This window comes from Amblyomma maculatum, chromosome 4, assembly GCF_055883805.1.
Source record: "Amblyomma maculatum isolate TAMU_Amacu chromosome 4, ASM5588380v1, whole genome shotgun sequence".
In the NCBI taxonomy this organism is placed as follows: Eukaryota; Metazoa; Arthropoda; class Arachnida; order Ixodida; family Ixodidae; genus Amblyomma; species Amblyomma maculatum.
Genome location: NC_139347.1, coordinates 137,958,374 through 137,982,107, shown reverse-complemented (window position 1 = coordinate 137,982,107; position 23,734 = coordinate 137,958,374). Strand labels below are relative to the sequence as shown.

Sequence of the window (23,734 nt, the reverse complement as noted above, 5' to 3'; positions counted from 1 at the left end):
TCGCGGCCACCGCGGCCGCTGGCCGACTCCACTGCCGACGCAGCAGAGACGCCCGAACAAAGAGAACGTCTTGCCAAGCGGAGACGCCAAGATGCAAACCAGCATAGACGCCCGAACAAAGAGAACGTCTTGCCAAGCGGAGACGCCAAGATGCAAACCAGCATAGACGCCCGAACAAAGAGAACGTCTTGCCAAGCGGAGACGCCAAGATGCAAACCAGCATAGACGCCCGAACAAAGAGAACGTCTTGCCAAGCGGAGACGCCAAGATGCAAACCAGCATAGACGCCCGAACAAAGAGAACGTCTTGCCAAGCGGAGACGCCAAGATGCAAACCAGCATAGACGCCCGAACAAAGAGAACGTCTTGCCAAGCGGAGACGCCAAGATGCAAACCAGCATAGACGCCCGAACAAAGAGAACGTCTTGCCAAGCGGAGACGCCAAGATGCAAACCAGCAGAGACGCCCGTACAAAGAGAACGCCTTGCCAAGTAGCGGAGCCGAGATTAATTGGGTCGCAGGAAAGGAAAGGCGCAGTATCAGCCACACTTGTTCGGTGGACACCTGGAATGGAAGAGAGGAAGGCGGGAGAAAAAGTGGAAATACAGAAAAAGGAGCTGTAGTAGAAGGCTGCGGAGAAATTTCGACCACCTAGGCCCGTATTCCGAATTTGCGTGGTTGGGGTCAGGGTTGGGAGGTAGTGAAGGGTGACTGTTCCTAGCCCTACGTGGCTGGGAATGGTAGGTCAACGGCGCTTGAGGCTGGGGCTGGCCTGCCACCTAATTTGTATCTACTGTAGACCGTCATTGCGCCCTCCCCCACTGAGGTGGTGGACGACGGCTGTTGCGGTGCGCGTCAGAAGGGTGGCTGTTCCTGGCCCTACGGCGCTGGGATGGTAGGTCAACGCCTATTGCGGCGGCTGCTAACCAGTCACCGAATTTTTATCTCCGGTAGATCGTCATTGCACACGCCACCGCTTCGCTGGTGGACGACTGCTGTTGTCGCGGCGCGCGTCTTTCTCTCCCTCTTCTCCTTTCTTCTCTCTTTCCTCTTCTGTCCGCACGAGGCAGCGGTAGGTGCAGTGGTAAGACGCACGACTACTGTGCCGGAGTACCCGGGTTCGAACCTGACCTCGGCGGCTGCGTTTCGATGGAGGCAAAACGAAGAGGCGTCCGTGTGCTGTGCGATGTCAGCGCACGCTAAAGATCCCCAGGTGATCGAATTACTCCGTAGCCCTCCACTACGGCTTCTCTTTCTCCCTTTTCACTTTCACTCCCATATTCCTCCCTTCCCTTACGGCGCGGTTGCGGTGTCCACAGAAAACAAGTGAGACAGTTAGCGCGCCTTTCCTTTCCTATAAATAAATCATAAATAAATCAGGTGGCTCAGCTGCCTCGCCGGGGTGGTGCAGTGGCAAGACGCCCGACTACTGTGCCGGAGTAGTCGGGCTCGAACCCGACCTAGACGGCTGCGTTTCGATGGAGGCGAAACGAAGAGGCACCCGTGTGCTGTGCGATGTCAGTGACTGGCAGGTCACTGTCAGCACAAATATAAACACACTGATCAGACGCGTTTACAAGACGGCGCTGGGATTAATGGGAACCACGAGTACTGCTCGGCTCCTGCAGCTCGGCGTCCATAACGCTAATGGAGCGCCTCTCTACCACCAAGACAGGCCGCAGTATACTGACGTCCCTGGGTTACAACCCCCTAGCTCCCAGTCGGCAATCGTGCGAGATCAGCGATGAGGCGTGATGCACCTCGAGTACAACGAAGAACCGCGGCAGGCGCGGGCCAAAGTCCTCGTCGAGCAACACGCCCAGGACCCGCACGCCCGGTTCGTGGACGTAGCGGAATACAAGCGAGAAGGATTCGTGGCAGTGGCCGTTGCGGCGGCTACCGACATCAAGACAACGGCAGCGAGCGTGTGGTGCACGGACGGATAAAACGTACATTCAAAAGCCTGTACGACAAAACTACTTCATGCAGGTACCCAGTACACCTCCGCACATATTATGAACAGTCGAAACGACGTATCCAGGGAAAAATCTACTCAGCCTTACTTGCATAACTGTGCGGAGAAAGGTATCATTTTGATCGCGTAAAAAGACAAAACACGACACGATTTGTCGCAAAAACAAGTGAGTTAAGCCAAGGCCACCTTTCTTGACAAGCAAAAACAAATTAGTTCGACTGGACCGCTCCCAAGTCGAGGCCCAGATAAATATAGCAAAACCCACTGTATCTTTTGATTGCTCACCCTTGCAGCACGCAACACATTCATGACATACCAAATGCCAGAAAAGGGTTGGCGACAGTGGCTCTTGAAAACATGAAACGTTGCTTGCCCCAACGAGCCCAGCTATGGGAAGAACAGTCGCTCAGTGAATTTCTATCATACCTGACAAGGGGCAAACCATAAATGGAGAATTAACAGACGCTCTCTTTGCCTGAGTATTCAATAGTGCATGAATGAGCACAGCGGAAAGGCAGACAACGACGCAGGCTACGAAATGAGCGTGGGATTAGCAAAAGCGTGGCTGCCACCAGCGCAAAGAAAGAGAAGAAAGGGCTCGTCCGGGATTTGAACCCGGGACCTCTCGCACCGTGAGCGAGAATCATACCCCTAGACCAAAGAGCCCAGTTTTGGAGTGAACAGTCGCTCAGTGAATGCCTATCATACCTGACAAGGGGCAAACCATAAATGGAGAATTAACAGACGCTCTATTTGCCTGAGTATTCAATGGTGCATGAATGAGTGCCGCGGCAAGGCATTCTACTTCCGGCCAACGGCGTGTACGACGGGGAATCATGAGCTCCGGCGGAGCGGCGATTGCGGCCCAGGCTGGCCGCGGTAACAGGCTTAACGGAAACAATGATAAGCAATATCAGATCATTTTGCCGCATCTGCCCACCGGACGTGTTGTTTTCAACACAGTTTTTTTGCACGGCGACGTACAGCTGCAATGGAAAAAGAATGACACAAGTTATTCATGACCGGAGCGAAAAAATCGCGACACGCGGCGCTACTGTTGCCGAGTGTGCCGATAGCGAGAGTGCCAGGAACATTCCATTTCTCAAAGTGGGGGTGGCCGGCAGAAGACGGCTCATCCTGTCATTCGCACATCAGAAATGCAAAATCTTAAACGAACGCATGTTGATTTCTTATCGGCCAAACCATACGCCAAGGTGGCTAGATACCGTTGCTTTGCGAGCAACGGTATCCTTATTACTTTTCCCTTTAAAATTTGCTGGGAATGCACTGTCAAAAGTAATGTGTGGCAGTGCCTACGTCACACGACAGAGAAAGTTTAAAAGCAGGTGTAGTTCCCATAAACTTTGCCACAACATAAGGATGCCGCGAATCGACGAGGCGACAAGAGTGCAAATATTAACCCTTGTTCAAGCAGGTCGGACAAGGAGTGTTGCTGCGGAGGTTGGGTGCTCGCTTGGCAGCGTTACGCGCATTGTTTGGGCTTTTCGGCAAGAGGCAAGGCTTGGAGACGCTGCTCGAGATGGGCGGCCAAGACGGACCACTGAAGAAGACAGGTTGATCGTGGCCACCGCCTGCTGTGACACTTTTATAACAGCCGAACGAACTTAGCCTTCAGATATCCCTTACTACCATAACAGAACGTCTTCGTTCAGTAGGGCTCCGCAGTAGGATGTCTTGCCAGAGGCCACTTTTGACTCACAAACACAAGGCGCTCAGGTAGGAGTTTGCCACTAGACATCTTTCGTGGACGACCGAAGAGTGGATGAATGTAGTATTCACCGAGGAATCTAGCTTTAGCAGCAAGTGGGATCCAAAGCGCCGTGTTTGAAAGCCAGATTGCACCCGGTAGGTCTTGTGCTTCTGTTTTTAAGAGGGCTGGAAAGCAGCACTTTTCTAAGTGTTTCTTTTCGAATATGTGCGGAAAATAATCGTCGCGTGTTTATGACAGCTGCTGCGGTGGTCTTTTCATTTTATTTCATTTCTATACGCCCGGTAAATTCTAAAACCTCTAGCTAAGAAGTTTACTTTTCCTTTGAATCCTACTACGCGAATGTCCGAAAAGAAGTGTTGAGCTGCGCCGTAACAAGGAAAACGTTCACATTTTGTTACAGGTTTGAACCCGAGTATACGTAACAAGTTGCCGCTAGCGGCCGGCGGTCTGTCAATGTGTGGGGTGTTATAACACACGAAGGGCCGCTCGTTCGGATAGACGGAGTCCTGACATCATCAACCTATGCGGATATACTTGAAAGAAACTTAATTCCTTTCATCTCGGATGGCTCGTTTCCTGATGGATGTTTCATTTTTCAGCATGACAGGACCACACAAGCAGGTACAATTACTTTCAACGTATATGCGCGCAAAAGAGCTAAAGGTTTTTTCTGACAGTTTGTAAATGGATAACTTATTTCAGTGCACTGAAATGGAAGACTAAACGTCTTTTTTTTAAATAGTATCCTGCGGTGAGGTTTGAATCTGTTGGCGGGCTACCGATACTTTACGTGGCTTAACTTGTGATTGTTGTCACTTAACTTTCGTTTTCTACTTTCACCCACTTACAACGTTTGTATCTTGCTGATCGATCCTTAAAAAATATGCTACTATCATTTTTTGTTCAGTTATTAAATTTCATTATCCAAGGCTGTTACTTTTGCCGAACGATTGCTTTCGTTCGATATGCTTACAAATAATAGCATTAGCTTTCATTTATTGCATCCCCATTATTCACTTCTGTTCTTTTGTTCGCGCTACCCGAAAAGGATTCCAAGCTTCATGATTTGAAAACTTTTTTTTTTAAGGATAGTGCCGCAGAAACTTGAAGAGCTCTGCATTCAAGAGCTTCCATGACCTCCAAAAGGAGCGGACTTTAATATTATTCAAAATGTGTGAGGCCTCATGAAGCAGCAGCTGGCAAGACAGCAACTACACGGAGCGTCACCAGATCTGCTTTGGGAGGCTGTGCAAGAGGCTGTGCGACTAAAACGCATGCCTGGTTTCGCAGCAGCCTCTATGCCTCACTACCCACACGAACACGCTATGTCGTGGAGGCTAGTGGAGCGTTCGCCAGTCACTAATCTAGCTTTAGAAAAACTTCTAATTTGTTGCCAGTTATCAACTAATTTTAGACTTCTCTTTCTTTCACGTGCTGTGGTAATATTTAAAGAAATTTGTCAATAAAGAGAAAATTGTGGGTTCAAACTGCTGCATTCATTTGTTGCCAAAAAGTAAACTCATTTATGGAATGCGGAGGTTCATGAATGATGCCATTGATCTTCGCTAGCGCTGACAGCCATTGACAGTATATCGTCCAACAAACGGCGGGCTTTGAGGAAAAACGTCATTAAAGAAAATGTCGCTGCTCAAAACTTCAGCTAAAAAAAATAAAGAAATGGAGTCATGCTCACAAATGTTGGCGCGTGATTATACCGATAAGCAGCGCACAAGCTATTATTTAAAATGCAAGCTTTGAGATGTGCTGCTTTCTGTCGGCCACCCCCACTTTGGAAAGTGGAATATTCCTGGCACTCTCGCTATCTAAGCATACGGCTACAATAGCGCCGCGTCTTGCAATTTTTCCGCTCCGGTCATGAGTCACTTGTGTCATTCTTTTTTCGTCGCAGCTGTACGAGTGCGACCCTTCAGGGTTGAAGATTTCCGGGACGCCCTGGCCAAGACTGGTACGCTCCCAGACAGGTGGCCTTAGGGGCTTACCAAATAAACCATGTCTGGGCGGTGACTTTGAGCAGCACTGAAGCAACCAAGCGGCTGGTAGCCTTCAAGGAGCTTCAAGTGAAAGGTCGAAGGTGCATCATCATTGACCCGGAGGGTCAACAGGTGAAGCTACGGCTACACTGGATGTTGCATGGCGTGGCGGATGAGGATATTCGAACTGCTTTTGCGGCTTTCGGTGAGGTGCCCGAAGTGACCCGTGAGCGGTGGCAAGTCCAGGGCGTTCACGAAAAGGGCTCAACAACGAGGACCGTGCTCCTGAAGTTGAAGCCCGGGATTAAGATAGAAGACCTGCCTCACCAGATAAGAGTAGCAGGGGAGTTGGCCCTTGTTGTGGTGCCTGGGCGGCCAATGCAGTGCCTGCGCTGCCGCGGGACCGGTCATGTGCGCCGGGAATGTAAGATTCCGCGTTGCTCGACATGTAAGCGTTTTGGCCACGCCGAGGATGATTGCGTACGAACGTAAGCAATGGCTACTGCACCAACAGCGAGGGCGGACATGGCTGAGCACCAAATGGATGTGGCAGAGACAGAAGAGGCCGCAAAAGGGGTCGGAGAAGCTGAAAAGATAGCAGCAACGACAGACATGTTAGTGCCCCCAGGGGGCGGTGACGAGATACTGAGTAGGCCAGACAAGGAAGTCACGCTACCAAACAACGGACCGTCAGAGGAAGGAAGTGTGAGCGATGCCGAGAGCTCAAAAATTGAACTTCCGGAGTCTGCGGGCAGACAGGAAACCCTCGAAATGAGCAGCGGCCCAGCGACCCACGTCCAAGGCCCTGCGAAGCGTGCCCACGACGAGAGCACAAGTGAGACAAGCAAGGCAGAGGCAGCTAGCAACGACGAGCCGCCGATAAAAACGCCAATAGGGAGGAGGGCGACCTTCAAACCAAGACCGAATGCCTCGATGGACAGGAGAGCTGCCGAAAAGCCGCCACTGTCACAAGGTCTGCCAGTCCAACCTCATGACTCTGGCGTCAACGAAAGCGTCTAGCGCCATGCTAGACGTGAAAGGTAAGCACCATGCTCTTGGCCTCTCTTTCACTCTAAGAAAATGGCTTATGTACTGTCACTAAAGATTGCGACCCTTAACGTGAGAGGTCTAGCAGCGAAAAGGAAGCAGAGCCAAGTCCTGCGCCTTTTAAATGAAAATGACATCAATATACTTGGAGTTCAAGAGACAAAAGTCGAGGGTGAGCAAGAGACCGAGAGCATGGTGCAACGTTTCAGGTCGCGGTTTGACGCAGCTGTCAGTCATGCAGTCGGTACTTCTGCTGGATGCGTCCTGTTTGTGAAGAAGCTGCCGGGTCTTGTAGTGCAGTCGCATGCTTCTTTTCCGTCGGGTCGGGGTGTGGTCCTCGATTTTAGTTTTTGCTCGGCTGAGTGGCATGCTGTTTGTATATATGCACCTACGGTAGTTGATGAGAGGGCTGCTTTGTTCGATTTTGTTGAGGAGTATTTAAACATGGATAAGCAACTTGTCTTTCTGGGAGATTTCAATTGTGTACTGAGCTCCGGTGACAAAACTAGCCATTGTACATTTAGGGATAGTAGTACAGAGGTACTTTCGCGCTTGATGGACGAGTTTGCACTGGAAGACTTTGCAGAGTGTCTCACGAGTGAGCGACGGGTTCAGTGTGCTCATTTTCAGGGTGCTAGCCACGCCCGCCTTAACAGGATTTGTGTCCGCAGAACTGGCTCCAAAATGCCAGGATTATTATGTTTTGGCGGTAACGTACTCGGATCACTGAATGGTTCAGTGTACAATTGGAACAAGAAAGGGAGGTAGCGGTTTTTATTGGTAATTGTGGAAGTTAAATAATAAACTGCTGAATGACGAGCAATTAACCAGACGTGTAGAAGAAGAAATTGGTAAGATTTGTCAGGAGGACACCCACGAACTGGGTCAAGAATGGGAACTGTGTAAGCAACAAATTAAAATCAAAGCTATAGAAAAGGCCAGCTGCATACGGTTTCAAGAAAAAGAAAATGAAATGCATTTAAGATATTTGCTAGATAAATTGTTAGCCCTGGAGTTTAACACGCCAGGGTTATACATGGACGACGTTAGAAAAGTAAAACAAAGACTTCAACTGAATGACGAAGACCATTATCGCGGAGCACTGGTGGGTGCGAGAGCTAAAAAATTCGCCATGGATGAGACGCCGACAAAAAGATCGTTGGGAACAGAAAAAGCAAATGCAAGGCGAAATCACGTGGCAGAGGTAGATTGGGCAGGACGCACAGAAACTGATAACGAAGGAATCGCGAAAGCTTTCCGGGAGTATTATGAAGAGCTTTTTTCATCCCGAGATGTTCATTTGGACCGTTTTAAAGAATCCTTTCTTGACGCGATGCCAAGAATGGATGACGAAAAAAAAAGAAAGATTGGAGCGGCCAATAAGCGAAAAAGAAGTGGGGCAGGCAATAGAAAATTTAAACCCAGGGAAATCACCCGGGCCTGATGACCTGAGTGCGGCTTTTTATAAAGCGTTCAAGGAACAGCTATCTCCTTTGTTTAGTGCCTTATTTAATGAAGCGTATGAACTGAAGGCACTGCCTGCGTCTTTCGGATCGTCGCACACAGTACTTATTCCGAAAACTGACCAACCAGATAAGCTTAGGCAGTTGTCGTCTTACAGGCCCATTGCTCTGACAAACGTTGATTACAAGGTTTATATGAAGGTGCTTGCTGGCAAACTACAAATGGTTATATGCGAACTAGTGGGCCCTCACCAAACGTGCGGTATCAAAGGGCGATCTATCTTTCAGAACATTCACACAGCGAGAAGTGTGCTCGAATGCTGCGATGCAACTGATGCATGTGTTGCGTTACTGCGGTTGGACTTGGAGAAAGCTTTTGATTGTGTGGCACATACTATTCTGTTCAGTATATTAGACTATGTTAATGTTGGCTCTGTTATTCGAGAGGGAGTGGCCTTGGCGTACCGTAACTTCACTACGAGATTAATTGTCAATAAGTCCCTGGGGGCCCCCATCAACGTACGACGTTCGGTGCGCCATGGTTGCCCCCTCAGCCCTCTTTTGTTCGGCATTTATATTGAAACAATTTGCTTAAGCATTCTACAAAACAATGACATTGATGGTTTTCGACTGCAGGAGTCAGAAGTCAAATGACTGGCTTACGCAGACGACGTTGCGGTTTTTTGTGTAAATAAGGAGAGTGTAAATAGGACAGTGGATGTGGTAAAACAATTTAGCAAAGTCACAGGGAGTCAAGTTAACTGGGGTAAGTGCCTGGAATTTTGGCACGGAGAATGGCAGCTGACCCCCGACACTTACGTTAATGTGTCGTGGGTTACAACGCCTGCAAAGTACTTGGAATTTTACAAGGAAAGCGAGCCATACTGGCTAGAGCAGGTCAAAGAAACCCGTGAAAAAATCGGAGAAATGGAAAAGCACTCAATTATCAATATTTGTAAAAGCCGCAGTTTGCAACCTGTTTTTAATTAGTAAGTTATGGTATGTAATGCAAGTTTTGCATTGCTCCCGTTTAAATGTGCAAAAATTGCATCGAGTTCTTGCGGTGTTTGTTTGGGCCTCGAGTTGGGAGAGGTGCAGTCGGACAAATCTGTTCCGGCAGGTGAAGCATGGGGGGAAAGACGGTCGAGCGTTGCCTGATTTCGTAGTTTATACTCAATGTATGCCGGGTTCTCTTCTTGGATTCTTTAGGAAAATTGTTGTGAGCGTGAAATTCTTAAGCGCACGTGTTTCGAAAGAGCATTTAAGTAATGTTAACAGGAGAACATTATACAAGGATGTTTGTGAAGTGGTGTTCCCGGTGCCCTTGTACCGAGCTTTATACTATGGAGGCACAGGAAGTAATGTATTAAAACGCGTAAAGAAAATGCAGGTTGCTACGGGAGCTAAAACGTTTTTCTTTATGCTACATACCGCTACTTTGAGTGTAAAATCATTTATGGAGGAAAAGGGTATGTTCCTACCGTGGGGGGCCCAATGTCTCATCTGCAAACAGCCAGAGACAATAGATCACGTGTTTTTGCATTGCTGGGAGGGGGTATATTTGTGGGATGTTCTGCAAAGGACAATAAAAAAACAGTTGCCACTTGATTCCCATGGCATTAGGTACTTGCCATTGGATAACCACGATGATATGCCGTTAGACCAGGTTATATTAATGTGCCTCCACAGTATATGGCGCGCACGAATGGCTGGTTATCACTGCGATCCAGATGCACGGCCAGCGCGCATGTATTTCCGTGAAAGTGTGCAGCGATGTCTCGACGTGCTTAAATTGCAACCACATGCTCCTGAGTGGCTGTTAAATTTGGAACCTTTGACGGTGCTCAAGGAATTTTAACATGACAATGCCTGCCCCTCAGTGGGTGTTAGGCAAAGCGAACTAGCTTTGTGTGCATATATTATTCCTTTGTTCCTGTTGTTTTGAGTTCCAGTGCGGTGTATCTGTGTCAAAGTCAGGCAATAAAGAAAAAAAAGAGTGCAGCGGCAAGGCAGACAACGACGCAGGCTACGAAATGAGCATGGAATTAGCTAAAGCAGTGGCTGTCACCAACGCAAAGAGAAAGAAATAAGGGCTCATCGGGGATTTGAACCCGGGACCTCTCGCACCCTAAGCGAGAATCATACCCCTAGACCAACGAGCCCAGTTGTGGAGTGAACACTCGCTGAGTGAATGTGTATCATACCTGACAAGGGGCAAACCATAAATGGAGAATTACAGACGCTCTCTTTGCCTGAGTATTCAATGGTGCATGAATGAGTGCAGCGGCAAGGCAGACAACGACGCAGGCTACGAAGTGAGCGTGGGATTAGCAAAAGCCGTGGCTGCCACCAGCGCAAAAAAGAAGAAAGGGCTCGTCTGGGATTCGAACCCGGGACCTCTCGCACCCTAAGCGAGAATCATACGCCTAGACCAACGAGCCCAGTTTTGGAGCGAACAGTCGCTCAGTGCATTTCTATCATACCTGACAAGGGGCAAACCATAAATGGAGAATTAACAGACGCTCTCTTTGCCTGAGTATTCAATGGTGCATGAATGAGTGCAGCGGCAAGGCAGACAACGACGCAGGCTACGAAATGAGCGTGGGATTAGTAAAGCAGTGGCTGCCACCAGCGCAAACAAAAAGAAGAAAGGGCTCGTCCGGGATTTGAACCCGGGACCTCTCGCACCCCAAGCGAGAATCACACCCCTAGACCAACGAGCCCCCTTCTTTTTTTCTTCATTGCCGGCTGTCATACACATAACCAAGGTTGACACAAATTGAACTGTCACTCCAGCTCGTGATGTTCACATAAATATGACACAGGTAAAAAAAGCCGTTGACCTTATTGGGGTTGACGTTGTCGAGTTAAAGTTCTTTCAACTCTACCAATGGTTGAACTTTCACCACCCATGCTGGGACTGCTCTCATCGCTTTGTGCATTTCAACAAAGGTGTACATACACTCGCGAAAGTGGAGCCTTGCAGGGCGAGCTTCAGGGTCATCGTGGAAGCCCGCCATTCGAGACCGCCAAAGACTGTGTAATCCTAGCAACATTACGGTGTCTAGGGGTACATCATCTTCATTATCTGTCGGCAGGTACCTGATTCCGTGTGGATCTAAAGGTAATTCTTTTTTAAGTGTTCTTTGTAATACGTCCCAAAAATAAAACCTCCTCCCAGCAGTGCAGAAAAACATGGTCTATTGTCTCTGGTTGTTTACATATTAGGCATTGTGAACCCCAAGGCAGATAAAAACCCTTGTCTTTGAAAAATGATTTCACCGATAATGTACCTGTATGTAGCTTAAAGAAAAACGTCTTTACCCCCGAAAAAATTGGCATTCTTTTCACGCGTTTTAATACGTCTTGACCTAGACTCTCGCTGTACAAGGCTCTGTACATAGGAAGAGGAAAAAGGTTGTCACAAATATTGTTGTACAGTTTCTTCTTTTTGAATGTACTCAAGTATTCTACCGAAAAACGATCAGTTAAAATTCGGACACTGCTTACTATTTCTTGAAAAATCTTGGAAATTCGCCCTGGAATACTTCTCGTAGAGACAACAAAATTGGGCACTGCCCGCACGAGCCTTACTTGGCACGCAGTACGTAAGAAAGGGACTGAGACGTCACGGAGGAAAATAAAACGATTAACCAGTTGGCGTACAAATAGATGAGCAAGCCCAAGTCCACCTTCTCGAATCCGGCGAAACAAGTTAGTCGGTTACACCTTTCCCATTTGGATGCCCAAATAAAAACTGAAAAAACTCGATGACGCTTTTGTACATTTAACCTGGAACAATGAAGTACCTGCATGACATACCACAACTTTGCCACAAAAAACAGATTGCACACAGTGGCTCGTGCGAAGATAGATAGCGGCGCCCCTTTCCACTTGTCGACCTTCTCGCTTATTTCTTGAGCTTGGGCACGCCAGAATGAATCACTGTCTTCATAGCATTCCAATGGTACGGCCAAATACTTCACCGGTGTTGTGACCCAGGTTACGTTGGCAAAAACATTGGGTGTCGATGACCACTCCCCATGCCAGAACCCTAAGCACTTTCCCCAGTTTTCTGGGCTTCCTGAGATCGCACTGAATTCTTTCACTATCTCAACAGCCTTGATTACACTTTCTTTGTCCAAGCAGAAAACTGCTACGTCATCTGCGTACGCCAAGAGTTTCACCTCGCACATATGCAGTTGAAAGCCCTGGACAAATTCGCTTCGTATAATAGACAAGCACAAAGTTTCTATATAAATACAGAACAGAAGAGGGCTGAGGGAGCAGCCCTGGCGCACCGAGCGTTGCCCATTTATTGGATCGCCCAGTTCCTTGTTGACAATCAATCTCGTGGTGCAGTTTCGGTACGCCAGGGCCACGCCCTCTCTGATAACAGAACCCACGTTGATATAGTCCAAAATAGAAAACAAAGCATCATGAGAAACACAATCAAAAGCATTTTCCAAGTCGAGCTGGAGAAGCGCGACCCCAGTGCAAACAGCGTCGCAGCACTCCAGCACGCACCTCGCCTTATGCATATTAGTAGTTACGGACCGTCCTTTGATGCCACAAGTCTGATGGGTGCCGACTATCTCTTGAATTACTGTCTGCAGCCTGGCCGCAAGAACTTTCATTAGAATTTTGTAATCAACATTTGTTAGTGATATAGGCCTGTTTGATGTCACAAATCTTAATTTCTCCGTTTCATTAGTTTTAGGTATTAACACAGTGTGTGACGTGGCAAACGAAGGCGGCAACAGATTAAGGTGGAAACCTTCGTTAAAAACTTCTGCCAACAGCGGGGATAGCTCTTCCTTAAATGCTTTGTAGAAAGCTGCGCTCAAACCGTCAGGCCCAGGCGACTTCCCTGGGTTTAGGTTTTCTATTGCTCGTGCTACTTCTTGCTCGGAAATTACCTGCTCTAGTCTTTCGTTTGTGCAGTTGTCCAGTCGGGGTAATGAAGAAACAAACACCCCCTTAAACTTCTCCAACTCAATGTCCCTTATTGCGAATAGCTGCTGATAGTAATCATAGAACGCACGTGCTATGTCATCCTTATCCGTCATACGGCTGCCGTTCCATTCTATTTCTAGTATTTCGTTTCGACGAGCGTGTGCTTTTTCGAGACTGAGGGCCCGCTTAGTGGGGGCCTCGCCAGCTTTCAATCTTTCAAACCTTGCACGAACGATCGCTCCACGATATCGTTCCTCATCAATTAACTCTATTTTCTTTTTAATATTTTTGATGTCATCTTTATACACCCCCGGCTGTTTGCTTTCCTGAGCAACTAACATGTTTAGTGTTGACCTTAGTCCTGCCTCTTCTCACTTTTCATTATGACGAAAGCAACTACCTCTTTCTATCGCTTTCATCTTTATTTCTTGTTTAAATAGCTCCCACTGCCCCCCCCCCCCCCCCCCCATGTTAACGTTAGGTCGCTTCTCTATTTCTTTTATCTTCTCTAATATAGTATCACGTAAAATCTGGTCATCTAAGAGTTTAGAATTTAACTTCCAGAGTTCCCAGATAAAATGTTTGCTTTGATTTCTAGGTCCAATACTGCACTTCACAAGACAGTGATCGGAAAACGAAATCGCGATAACGGCATAATTTTGACAGTTTGGTATCGCATCCAACGATACACAAATCCGATCGAGTCGCGCATGACTGGCTCCCTGGAAATGAGTGTAAAGCACACTGCGCGCACCATCCAAACACTCCGCAATGTCTTCCAGCGAAAATTCACCAATCATCTGGGACAAACAGTCAGTGCTTGCGTCTTTGTAGGCACGGTTTGAGGTCTTATCTCTAGCGCTTAACACGCAGTTAAAATCCCCCATCACCACGAGTTTCTTCTCTGAACTTAAATATCGTTGCATGCTTGTGAAGAAGTTGAACCTTTCTTCAACAGTATTGGGTGCATACACACACAGAACGCGCCATTCGCTATTGTGAAAAACGACGTCGCAGACAATGAGCCTTCCACATGCGGATGAGGTCACGGCCTGCACTGTCAGTCCTGGCAACCGCCTAACAAGCAGAAGGCACCCAGCCGATGAACCCACCGTGTGACTAACAGCCACGTCATACCTTGACGTGAAACGCTGCACCATGCTCCCAGTCGCCTCCTCCCCTTCCACTTTGGTTTCTTGAACCGCTAGCACGTCTATGTCTAGCTCTGTCAAGAGGCGATGTACTTGGATTTGTTTTCGGTTTCCTGCCAACCCACGGACGTTAAGCGTTGCTACGCTCAGAGCCTGTTTCATCGCCATTTTCATGCATAAGAAGGACACCGGGAGCAAGGCGCTTACCTTTCACGTCTAGCGTGCCGCTAGACAGTTCCAGAGGTCCCACCGCCATCACTTGTGATGGGCCCGACTTGCTGCGGGGAAGGCTTTTCAGCGGTTTTCCTGTCTGCCGAGGTATTAGGTTTGGGCCTGAACGGTGGTCATCGGCTCTGTGTCGCTTTCACTTGTGGCTCCTCGTTGTTGCTAGGGTTCCCTTTGTCAGCACAGTTGCCGGCCTCGGCATGCGGGCGCTTTGGCGCACAAGCGGTGCCCGTTGGCCGAGCTCCGACTTCCGTGATAACACTCACACTCATTGCTGGTCCCTGTTGTGCGGCGCCTTGACTGAACACGTCCACTTTCAAGGACAACTCCGATACAGCCGACGCTGGCTCTTGAGTGCTGGTGTCCACGCACACCTCTTTATCCGTGCCATGCGATGCCGCCACATTATCTGGCACTGCGGAACCTCCCGTGTTGTCTTGGGTTCCCTTCGCTACTTCTTCAGCCTCGGCAACGTCCATCACGTCCTCGGGCGTCTCCTATCTCATAGCTGGTACCGTTGCCGCCGCGCACGTGCGCACACACTCCACTTCCGCGTGTCCGAAGCGCCGGCAGCGAGAGCAACGCGGCACTTTACACTCGCGTCCGGAGCCGTGGTAACATAGACGTTGCATAGGCCTTCCGGGCACTACTACGAGGGCCAACTCGCCTGCTACCCTCAGTTGATGGGGAAGGTCATCCAATTTCATCCCTATCTTCAACTTCAGGAGTACGGACCGTGTTGTGGAGCCTTTTTCGTTTACACCCGAGACGCGCCATCGTTCACGGGTGACTGCGGTTACGTTGCCGAATGGGGCGAAAGCCGTCCGAATATCTTCGTCAGCGACACCGTGGAGCATCCAGTGAAGTCGGAGGCGGACTTGCTGGTCTTGAGGGTCGAAAATAATGCATCGTCGTCCCTTAATGTTAAGCTCTTTCAAAGCACAGATGCGCTTTGTGGCTTCAGCGGTCTTGAAAGTGACAGCCCATACGTGATTTACCTGATACGCCCCTAAGGCGACAACCTCGGGGAGCGCATCCGTCTCGGCGAGCGCATCGCGGAAATCCTCGACTCGGAAGGGTCTAGCTTTAACATCTCCGTGCAAAAAACCGTGTTTAACGCAACACGTCCTGTAGGCAGCTGAGGCAAAACGATCTGATACTCGCTATCAGTACTTGCGTCGGACCTGTTTCCGCGGCCAGGCTGGGCCGCTATCGCCGCTCCGGTGGAGCACATGATCCTGCGTCCGCACCGAACGGTAGCCGGAAGTAGAATGCCTAGGCCAACGAGCCCAGTTCTGGAGTCAACAGTCGCTCAGTGAATGTCTATCATACCTGACAAGGGGCAAACCATAAATGGAGAATTAACAGACGCTTTCTTTGCCTGAGTATTCAATGGTGCATGAATGAGTGCAGCGGCATGGCAGACAACGACGCAGGCTACGAAATGAGCGTGGGATTAGCAAAAGCCGTGGCTGCCACCAGCGCAAAGAAAAAAGGGCTCGTCCGGGATTTGAACCCGGGACCTCTCGCACCCTAAGCGAGAATCATACCCCTAGACCAACGAGCCCGGTTTTGGAGTGAACAGTCGCTCAGTGAATGTCTATCATACCTGACAAGGGGCAAACCATAAATGGAGAATTAACAGACGCTCTCTTTGCCTGAGTATTTAATGGTGCATGAATGAGTGCAGCGCCAAGGTAGACAATGACGCAGGCTACGAAATGAGCGTGGGATTAGCAAAAACAGTGGCTGTCACCAGCGCAAAGAAAAAGAAGAAAGGGCTCGTCCGGGATTTCAACCCGGGACCTCTCTCACCCTAAGCGAGAATCATACCCCTAGACCAACGAGCCTTCTTTTTTGTTTATTGCCGATTGGGCAGAAAAACAAATACAGACAATAAAAGGCGCTATCTTAAGGAAGACAGCACTCGTACATTAAAAGCGCTTGAGGTCAATAAGTTCACATAACGGAGCGTACCATTCTGGCTTCTCAGCTTTCTCCTTGTACACATTTCTGAGTTATGCAACACTCTCAACAAAGTACTCTCTAGCCAGCCGAACATTTTCATCTGTGTGATGAACACCCATTCGTGTCTTCCATACGCCATGAAGAACGAACACCATGAACAAGTCATATGGCACACCATCTTCGCTGTGGATCGGTAAAAAACGTATACCGTACGGGGTTACAGGAAGATTTTTTTTTTAATGTTCTCTGCAGGATATCCCACAGGAATACCGCATCCCAACAAACCAGGAATATGTTATCTATAGTTTCAGGCTTATTGCATAAAAAGCAGCCCGTGGTGGACGGGGCAAAAGGCCTATTTTCTACTAACCAAGGTTTAACTGGCAGTGTGCCACAATGTGAGTGAAAAAAGAAAGTTTCTACCGAAGGCCGCACAGCCATCTTTTTCACCCTCTTAAGGACGTCCCCACCCTGGCCCTCACCGTAGAGTGAACGGTAAATGGGCACTGGTAACATGATATCGATAAGGTCCGCATACAACTTCCTCCGTTTTACATTACTGAAGTATTGTATAAAGAATCGCACTTTCAATATCTGAAATGTTCCAACGACCTCGCGCAGATATCCCTGCACACTACTTTCATGTGTCATATAGGAACAAACCACGAATTCGGGTAGAACTATTTGAAGCCTAACTTGGACCATAGTACGAAGAAAGCAATCCCTTTGGTCGCATAAAAAGGTAAACCTCTACACAACTTGTCTTGAGAACAAATGTACAAGGCCCAAACCCCCACTGCACACTGAGCGAAACAAGTTCATGCGGCTCGTGCGTTCCAACGTTGAGCACCACGCAAACACAGCTAACACTCTGTGCAGCTTCTGAACACACATTCTAGTCATGAACAGTGCCTGGAGCACATACTATGTTTTCGCGACAAGGAAAATATTGCACATTGTTGAGTGAGCAAAAATAGAAAAGTCTCTGCCACCCCAATTTGTTGTTTTCGAGCATACTTGCTCGATTTCAGCTCGCCAATACTGCGTCGTGTCCCTGTAGTGCTGAAGTGGCACTCCAAGGTACTTTGTAGGCATATCTTCCCATTGAACATTGTGAAATAAGGCAGGAGTGCTTTCCCATATGCCATGCCAGAAACCTAAGCACTTGCTCCAGTTTATAACACTGCCTGTGCATCGACAGTATGAAGTGGCATCATCAAGAGCCTCCTTGACACTTACTTAATCTCACAAATGATAGCAATATCATCAGCATATGCAAGCACTTTCACTTCGGGTGTCATTAGCCGGCAACCTCTTATATTTTTATTGTAAAGCACTTTCAAGTAAAAGGGTTCAAGGTATATAGCAAACGGCAATGGCGACAGGGGCAGCCTTGCCTCACAGAAGATAGAATTTCGATATGGTCGCTGATTTCGTTGTTGACCACAATACTGGCAGTACATCCTTTGTATGCCATTCTCACACCATCTACAATGACTGCGCCTAAGTTGACGTATTCTAATAAAGTAAAGAGTATGTCGTGCGTGACGCGATCAAAAGTTTTTCTAGATCAACTTGTAGCACTGCTGCTCTTCCAGACAAAACATCGCAACATTCTAAAATGCTCCTCATAATGTGTATGTTGGTCGTTATTGTCCTTCCTATAAGGCCACACGTCTGATGAGGCCCCACAATTTCTTTAATCACAGTTTGCAATCGTCTAGCTAGTAGTTTCATATATATTTTATAACCCACATTTGTTAATGTTATATGCCTGTAAGATGAGACAGACAGTTATTTCTCACGGTCACTGCTTTTGGGGATCAAAACTATATGCGATTGTCGGAAAGACGGTGGCAGCTCTTTCTTTTCGTAAGCTTCCATTAACACTCTGTGTAATGCCACTGCCACATCTTTTCGGAAGGTCGCGATTAATCCGTATGGCCCGGGTGTCTTTCCAGGACTGACATCAATGGCCTTTTCAATTTCTTGGACACTAATGGGATGTTCCAGTGCTGATTTTCTTCCATCAACGAGTTTCGGCATCAGTGACAGGAGAGTGCTCTCGAATCCTTCCACTTGTTTGCTGCTTCCAAATAAGTCACGGCAATGGTCAACGAACGCCCGTTTAATCGTTTCCTTATCTCGGGTTACTGAATTTCCCACCCGTATCTCCGCGATATCGTTTTTCGCCGCATAGCTCTTTTCGTCCGCTAACTCCCGCTTTGTTGGCATTTCACTCACCCAAAGCTTTTCCGCACGCGCCCGTATTACTGCCCCTTTGTACCTATCTTGGTCTAGCGCTTCTAACTGCCGCGTAACATCTTTGATTTCTTTACTGCGTAGTCCGGGCTGTGCGCATTCTTGGTTCAGTAAGAAGTGTAGCTGACTTTGCACTTGTTTTTCTGACTTCTTTGGTTCACGCTGTTTCATCGTACTACGTTCAATAGCGGTTATTTTAACCGTTTCTTTGAAACATTCCCACGCGTGTACATAGCTTTGTGCCGCACCTGTCGTCACTTCCTTAATGTCACCTTGCGTCTTAGTAACGAAGGTGTCATCTTCAAGTAGTTTATTAATCTTCCACAGGGGCCAGTTGAAGTGCGATTTCATTTGTTTTGTTCCAGGTGTAAATATCACCAGACTGTGATCACTGAATGAAACGTGTTTCACCTTATAAGTGCTACAGAATGGAACGAGTCCGAGAGTTATGTATGGTCTGTCAAGTCTAGCGTGTGAATAAATGGGTTTTATTGCGGCAAACTGTAATTTGACAACATCAAACCTATGTCTTCCATACTGTGCTCTTCAACCATCACATTCAGGTAAAGAGCGCTGTGGTAACGCATAGCGTGCCTTCTTGCCCTATTTTCGGGCACACAAACACTAATGAAATCACCAAGTAGAACAAGCGATCTTTCAGAATTAACATGAGGCACAAGTTCCTCAAAGAAACCTCGACGCTCTTGCGGCTTGTTAGGGACATACACACCGATTATTCTCCATTTCATCTGGCAACATAAAAAATCACATACTATCAGACGGCCATTTGCATCTATCTTTAAACACTCTTCTTCAATGTTAATAGGATTTCGAATTAAAAGTAAAACACCCACAGATGTACCTACTGCATGACTCGCGTATATATTATAACGCGATCGAAAAGGCTGCAACATGCGCTCAGTTTGTTCTTGAGATTCAACTTTGGTTTCTTGTATAGCTGCGACATCGATATCCTTTTCAAGAAGACTACTAACTTGGTATTGCCGGCGCTTTTGAAAGCGAAGTTGAAACCGATGTTCTCATGGCCATTAATGAAAAGCTCGAAAGCTTGCCTGCTCTAGTTGAAAAAATCAGTGACATGGAAAAATCTGTTCAGTTCATGTCAGGAAAGTTCGACGAATTTGAGCAGAAGATAAGAAGACAGAAGATAAAGGCGCTCAGAGAGCGGGGGGCAGAATTGGAAGAGAAGGATTTAGCTCGTGCTACAGAACAAGTTGATCTTGAGCAACAAATAAAGGACCTAGAATTTCGCAGTAGGCGGCTTAATCTGGAAGTACACGGTGTCCCTGTTGTCGCGGGCGAAAACCTGTTATCTCTGAATCAGATTGCTGACATGCTTCAGTCCCTCAGCTCACTGACGCTGACGTCGCATCAGCTCACCGCCTGCCAGCCAGGAGAGATAAAATCCCCGGAATTATTATCCGGTTTACCAAGCAGCAGACAAAAGACGCATGGCTTCAGAAAAGAAGCGCGCTGAAAGACAGTGAAACAAACGCTTTCATTCAGGAAAACCTAACTCGCTACCACCGAGAACTTTTTTGGGACGCGAAGAATAAGGCAAAGGAAAAAGGCTATTCTTTTGTCTGGTACGTGAACGGAAAAGTTCTGGTTCGAAAGACCAGCGGTGCCGTTGCCATTTTTATTCAGACCAAAGCTGACCTTGATAGCCTGTAACTGACGCATTGTTTGTTTTAATTTGTTGAAAAAAAAGAGGGATGAATGATACTCGCTAATACTTGCCCAGTGATGTGGATCAAGTGGTGTCAGATTTTCCGGCGACCTCTTACAAATGTATTGACCTGAATACTAGGTCTGTGAAAAACAAAGTATTCTGCCTGCAAGAATTTTTTGCTAGCTTTTCCTTTGAATTCTCCGCAATAATGTTAACCGAAACGTGGAGCACAAGTGACTGTGATGTTTTCAGGTTGAAGAACTTTACGACATATTATGCAAACAGACGTGTTCGCGGCGGTGGTGTTGCATTATTGCTTCAGGACGACGTTGAAGGCGAATTACTTGAAGCATACACTTTAATTACCACAGATTATAAAATTATTTCGGTTTCTACACAAAGTTCTGTATTCTCTGTGTGTTATCGCCCTCCTAACGGTAATATTGCATCATTTTTACAGTTTTATGACGTGTTCCTGGCTTTTGTTGTTCAGTATCACCATAATAAAACCTTAATAGCGTGTGGTGACTTTAATATTGATATGGGTAATCCCAACCCATCTGCTAGAGATTTTAATATGACTGTTATGTCTAATGGCTTTGTTAACCTGATCAATACACCAACCAGAGTCACAAGCGAAGGCCATTCAGTTCTCGATTTAATTATTACTAACTCTATGCAGCTGAATGCTTTTTCTGGTGTTTTATCTTGTTGTGTTAGTGATCACCTTTCCGTGTTTGCTTGCATTGAGAAGGCTAGTACAATAGGGAGTAAGTCCACATGAATCACATACCAAGCTATTACAGAATCATCATTGAAATCCTTTAGGGATGCGCTCACGAAAGTATATTGGAGTAAGATAGCTGAACTTCATGACGCAAATGTTGCTTATAATACGTTTATCGATTGCTTTAAACAGATATATCGCGACTGCTTTCCTCTTGTAACACGTGTGAAAAGTCGCAGAGTCCGCAAGCCAAGGGTAACGCCAGAGCTTCGCAGAGAAGTAAAAATGAAAGACAAGCTGTATAGAAAAATTTTGACCAACCGGAAGGTTGAGGACCTTGCGGTATTTTAAAAACATGGGAATAAACTGCCTAAAAAACTGCGGTCTGCCCCAACAGCCTATCATGTGTCACTTCTAGAGGTTAAGAATGCTCGGAATGGTGTACTATGGTCGAGATTAAATACACTTCTGCAGTGGGACAGCTCACGCACTGCATTAACAAAATTAAATATTGATGGAAAGGAAGTTTCTGGCGTTGAACTGGCTAATGTATTCAATACTTTTTTAACGAGCTTCGCTACCCGTGCTGCCGAATCTGACGCTTGCAAATATGTTCGAATTCAGAATGGTGAAACAATTTTTCTGCACCCAGTCATGGTAGGCGAAGTAGTGTCGGTGGTAACAAATCTTAACAATAGCAGTAGCTGTGACATTGATCTTATCCAAATACGACCAGTCAAGCATGTAGTTGATATAATTGCTCCCATACTTGCTCACATCTTTAACATGTGTTTAGAGGCTGCAGTTTTTCCCGTAAAAATGCAATTAGCAAAAGTTGTTGTTCTTTACAAAAAAGGAGATCGCAACGCCCTCGGCCACTACAGACCAATCTCTGTTTTGCCAGTGTTTTCGAAAGCATTTGAGAAAATACTCCATTGAAGAATGTCAAATTTCATCCATAAATTTAACTTGCTAACACCGTTTCAGTTTGGCTTCTGCAAAAGCAAATCAACTGTAGTTGCGTTACTCCAACAAAAGGAATATATAATAAAGCAACTTGAAAACAAAGCTATTGTCATTGGTGTATTTGTGGACTTCTCAAAGGCTTTTGACCTGGTAAATCATGAAATCTTACTAAATAAATTACACTGCTATGGTATTCGAGGAAAAGCGCTCTCACTCTTAAGTTCCTATTTGTCGTTTAGACAGCAAGTGGTGTTCATAAATGGTATACGGTCTGAGCAGAAGCCGCTCTTCTGCGGTGTCCCCCAAAGCAGTACGCTAGGGCCTCTACTCTTCAATATTTACCTAAACGATATTGTCAACATCAGCGATAATACAAAGTTTTTCATCTATGCCGACGATACGAGCGTATTGTTTTCAGGTGAAAATGTTCATGAACTTATCAAACAATGTAATGCCACAATGAAAGCACTTGAGGTCTGGTCTGCAGTTAACCTGATGCAAATAAACGAGAGTAAGACCAATGCTGTCATATTTAGGCCGAAAAACAAAGTTATCCCACCGCACGATAATATTATATTAAACTCGCGGGCTGTAGAAATAGTTGAGCAGTTTAAGTGCTCCGGGGTTATATTTTCTACCAGTATGTCATGGGATTATCATGTTAAATATATTTAAAAAAATAGCTCAAATCACTGGTGTTATAGGCCGTCTAAAATACATACTTCCCACAAAAACCAAGATGCTGATATACAATTCAATATTCAACTCGCATTTAAACTATTGCCAGTTAGTGTGGGGCACTAAAACATTCACTAACCTTGAACGTATTCATTTAATGCAATAAAGATATATCCGAAATACATATAATTTACCGTTCAGATATCCAAGTGCAGCTCTCTTTTGCCATTCCACAGTTATTAAAGCACATAATCTTTACAAATATCGCCTCAGTGTTACTTTTAAAACAGAAATCAGGAATAATGTAACAAATCTTAATTTAGCAGAACTAAGGAAAAAAGAATCAGTCTATTCAACAAGACGTGGCGAAGAATGGACGGTGCCAACACCTCGGCTAAACCTTGGTAGGGAATGCCTTCAGTACACTCTTCCATCTCTTCTAAATAGGTACATCCACATTAACCTCGATTTGTTTTCTTTTCCACGTCGTGAACTACATAATTTGTTTTTGAATAACATGGTTTAAGTTTCATTATGTATACATATTGCTGTTTCTCGTATTTTCTGATGTTTTCTTGATGAAGTTGTTATCAAAACTGTATAAACTCTTGTGTTGCCTCCCTGCCAATAATTAGAATTGTAGACTCGTCAAACTGCCCAAGGGCAGCTTTTTTCTACGATTCCTCCATCTGTAGTTTCAGATGGGAAATAAACTTTGACTTTGACTTTGAAGCTAGACCTCTCGCGTTCAACGTTGACATACGTAACGCTACCTTTTGTAATGCATTCATTTTCATTGAGAAGAAGGTCACGCATATTGTTGACCTTTGTAAACAGTAAGACTAGTTACAAAAAAAAACTCCCCACAACTCACAGCAGTTTACAGTTGCGTTGACAGGGC

The 23,734-nt window shown here is 46.5% G+C and overlaps 3 non-coding genes across 3 annotated transcripts; all 3 read right to left on the bottom strand.

Annotated features, from left to right (window-relative positions):
- Positions 1-2,568: 2,568 nt before the first annotated feature.
- On the bottom strand, positions 2,569-2,640 carry TRNAR-ACG (transfer RNA arginine (anticodon ACG)). Its single transcript has one exon. It is a non-coding gene; the product is annotated as a tRNA-Arg (tRNA).
- Positions 2,641-10,858: 8,218 nt separating this feature from the next.
- Positions 10,859-10,930, bottom strand: TRNAP-GGG (transfer RNA proline (anticodon GGG)). Its single transcript has one exon. It is a non-coding gene; the product is annotated as a tRNA-Pro (tRNA).
- Positions 10,931-16,034: 5,104 nt separating this feature from the next.
- Positions 16,035-16,106, bottom strand: TRNAP-AGG (transfer RNA proline (anticodon AGG)). The gene has a single exon. It is a non-coding gene; the product is annotated as a tRNA-Pro (tRNA).
- Positions 16,107-23,734: the final 7,628 nt, after the last annotated feature.